Genomic DNA, 3959 nt, shown 5'->3' on the forward strand with positions numbered 1-3959 from the left:
GCTTACAAACACAGCATGGTTTGTAATACCCAAATTATTATTTTAATTTATTGGCATTAAATATAGACGTGGATGTCTTCGTGGGTAATCATCAGATAATTTCGTTTTAGTAAGTGAATCTAATCTGTAATAAATCTTACATAATTTAAATTTCAACAATCAAATCATCGATGGTGAGCAATTAATGTCTACTCTTACTACATTATAAATACATTAACCTATATATCAGTGAACACTTATTTACATTTAAGGATTAAAGCATGTTTCTGGTGGTTCTATCGAAGGATAAAGTTGAGTAGGGTATCGATATTTGTTTCATGGACAGCTTCTTTCTGGTGGTTCTATCGAAGGATAAAGTTGAGTAGGGTATCAATATTTGGAATGGACCGCGAAGCGGTCCATGAAACAAATATCGATACCCTACTCAACTTTATCCTTCGATAGAACCACCAGAAACATACTTTAATCCTTATATTTACAGTCTATGCTTTCATTAAAAGTTATCTGTCACACTTAGGACACTTACAGTACATTAAACGACCAATACCGTGTGTGTTTTTCCATTTCCTGGAACAGCCATCATATGGTGCCGGAAATTCCCGCAAAATTCTCAATAAACAAACAAACAAAATAGTTCGTTGTAACGAAGTATTTTTATTGAAGTCACTTCTCCAATATATCAACAAAATTTCTTTTTCATATGTGTCAATTATCATTTTAATAAAAACAAGTTACTGGTACAATCTTTTAGAATCGGTTGCGTTTTACACACATTTTTCGCGGCAGGATATAAACGTAGTGACGCGGCCGTAAATTTGAAAGTGTGGCAGTACTGTCACCGGATAACTACAGTGGTTTACTTTGAAAAGTTGAAGTTAAAGGAACAGTTTGAGAAAGACGAGTTGGTAAGCATTCCTGATGAACCAGATGACATCACCGTTGATTGAGAAAACGACTCTATGCCGGTCTGTGCACTTTGTGATGGCATAGCGACAACTGTACATGTCGTACTTGGAACACGTGATGAATTGACAGCTGATCTAGAGGGAACATCAAAAGGGATAGCGGTGTGACTGGTTTCCGAACCACCGGAAATTAGAGCAGACAACGTAGAACTAATGGCTTGCTTTTGATGAGTCGCCATATTTCTGGAATAACTTCTAACAGAAGCTTCATTCCTGTGCCCGGACATGTACATGATTTGTCGTGTTTCCCATCCCGCGTCACTCATAGCTTGGATGGTGGTGGCCCGTAAACTATGTGCAGTGTATCTTTGCGAACACCCTGCCTGTTTACAAATATCCGGTAGGAAATTTACAAATGTACTCTTCCCAATGGATTTAGCTGTGAACCAGATATTGTGCAATTCAGGAGAGGTTATAGATTCTTTGACACATTGATTGAACAGTTTTTGTGCGTTTGGATCAGTTTTTTGCAATTAATTTTTTCAACATCGCCACGGGGCAAGATGAGGTCCGAGTCGCATACATGCGCCTGTCAGCCATGGGTTCTTCTTTACTTAAACCACCCTGGTAATTTTTTTGTTGTGTCTCATGGGCTAGTTTGGTATATTCTAATCCATCCTCATCTGTCATAAAATCAAAAGACTCGCGAGTCAGCTGGTGGTGAAATTCAAGGCCCCGACTGACAAAATGTATAGAGATACAATACCACACACCAAGGCGGAGTTTAATAGGATTATCACTCACGGTACACAGGTACGTTGACACTTTCTCAAGATCCGTGTTCCCAATGATTTCCTTATGGTTTGTAGGACGTGATGTTCCGTTCACCATTGACTCTTTTAGCATTCCAGACAATAATTTGTTGGCCAGTTTAAATTCTGAATCTTTGACAATATCCATGTTTCGTCCGATGTCAGAAAGATGCCTATTTACAGCGGCTCTGATTGACTTCATGCTGTTTTTGTGGTATTCTTCGTGTTGTTTGTTTTTGTGCTTTTTCTCGTTTACTTGAGGATTTGCCTCACAATAGAATTTTCCAAGTTTTGTATTCAATTCATTAGCAGAAATTTCCTTTAAGTCAAGCGGACCACCGTATGATTCACTGTGCCAATCTGTAATTATAAATTACAAAAAAATATTTGTAATTCTCAAAAAAAAAATCAATGTTGATATTTTTGCATGACAGAAAATCAGAATAAATTTATTTCATTTATGATATTGTTTACGTGTCTAGTTTGTTGTATACGGCAAAAAAATGTCTGTTTAGGGTTACACTGGCAGAAAAAAAATTTGGTCGGTCGGGAGGATTTTTTTTGGGTTTCTTTAGTGTCTTTCACTCTAAAATGATGGCCAGAACCTGAGTTTGAGATCGAAATCCCGACTTTTTAATATTTTTTCGTAGAAAAATGACACAAAAAATTAGAGTCGGGGGTAAAAAATTAGGGTCGGTCGGGTAACCCTAAACAGACATATTTTTTTGGCCTTACTTGCACTTTAAAACTTACCTTGTAGGATTTAAATTCCCCATTTTGTATTGGCCTTTGTTGATGCGGACTGGTGCATTTCTTCATATTTCTTTAAGATCATCTTCGGACTTGCTACATGAACATACCGCAGTCTCCCAGTACACTCACCTCGCACAACATACACGCAACACGCCGCATACATGGGAGGCCGTCCTTGCATGACCATGGCTGTTAATAGGACGTTAATAAATCAAACAAACAAACAAGCTTTTGAAGTTTTTTTAAACGTTTCATGCACGGTGTTTCTGGGGGTGGCAATTCATCATCTGCTGACATTTTTAATTCATTCTCCACCAATGTTGTTTGTAATTTGGATACTGAATCGGAAGACGATGCAACAAGTTGTGAAAGTAGCATATCAAACTCGTCTTCCTCAATTTCAGATAATGAACTCGTAGCCATTTCAAAATCACCGTAGTCCATCTTGTTGTAGAGAGGCAGACGACATTGGTCAGTGGACACTGAAACTGGCCCGGTGCCAACTTGGCAACTGGCCAATGGTCGGTCGTTTGTTTTATTTAAACAATGTATTTATCATACATGGTTTTTGAGGCTTTGCCTTTTCATTTACAACATACATTTTAATTATTTAATGCGAGTTTTCAATACGCACAACATGTATACAATGTATCAAAGACAGAACTATAGTATGTGTGTGTACGACTATATTTATAGATGTGGTTTTCCCCGATGTGTATTGAAAATGTGCACGTACTACTTCCATGTATTCTTCCGCGCGGCTCCAAATTGCGCGTGACCTACTCAATCTATCGAGAAATAAAGTTGAGTAGCCTTTGGTTGAAATCAACGGGGTTTATACTATCAATTCACCGTTGACTGTAAATATACCTAAATATAAATAATGTTGCACAAATATTTCAATAAAATTTGTTTTAGTTATCAACATCAACGACAACAATGTACATTATGATTTCTTACTATGTCGATAAACAATTGAAAAATTCAGTAAATAAGGATTATATTCTTAACAGAGGAATGTATAATAATGACATTAATTGATCTGAGACAACGCTAATGATTCAATTACCAAAAGACAATTTCCTATTTGATGCTGTGAATAGATATTCAGTTAATTTACATTCATTGTATGGCTACAGAATTGGAATCTGTATGTTGTCGTGAGATAAATGCTGTCAATTTCATTGTTGAAAGTGATGATATACAATGTGTAATTGAACACGCATCTTTTCAAGCGAATTGCCTGAACATACATGTACTTCAGGTATGCATGTATGAATATCTACAGAATGTAGGACCCCGTGATGATAATGTACCAATCAATGAGTAAGTAGTATTCGCATGCATCTTTATAATGATGGTTTACACAGCTTTTAAAAGTATTTAATATTTTTTTTTTCAAATCAATCTTAAATTATGGTAACGCATATACATGTAGCATGCCTTTATATACATGTAGCATGCCTATATAACTATCATGAACGCATGC

The 3959-nt window shown here is 36.5% G+C and overlaps 1 pseudogene; it reads right to left on the reverse strand.

The window, feature by feature from the left end:
- Positions 1-591: 591 nt before the first annotated feature.
- Positions 592-2552, reverse strand: LOC138313829 (uncharacterized; annotated as a pseudogene).
- Positions 2553-3959: the final 1407 nt, after the last annotated feature.

The sequence above is a fragment of the Argopecten irradians genome, unplaced genomic scaffold (assembly GCF_041381155.1).
Source record: "Argopecten irradians isolate NY unplaced genomic scaffold, Ai_NY scaffold_0962, whole genome shotgun sequence".
Classification (NCBI taxonomy): Eukaryota; Metazoa; Mollusca; class Bivalvia; order Pectinida; family Pectinidae; genus Argopecten; species Argopecten irradians.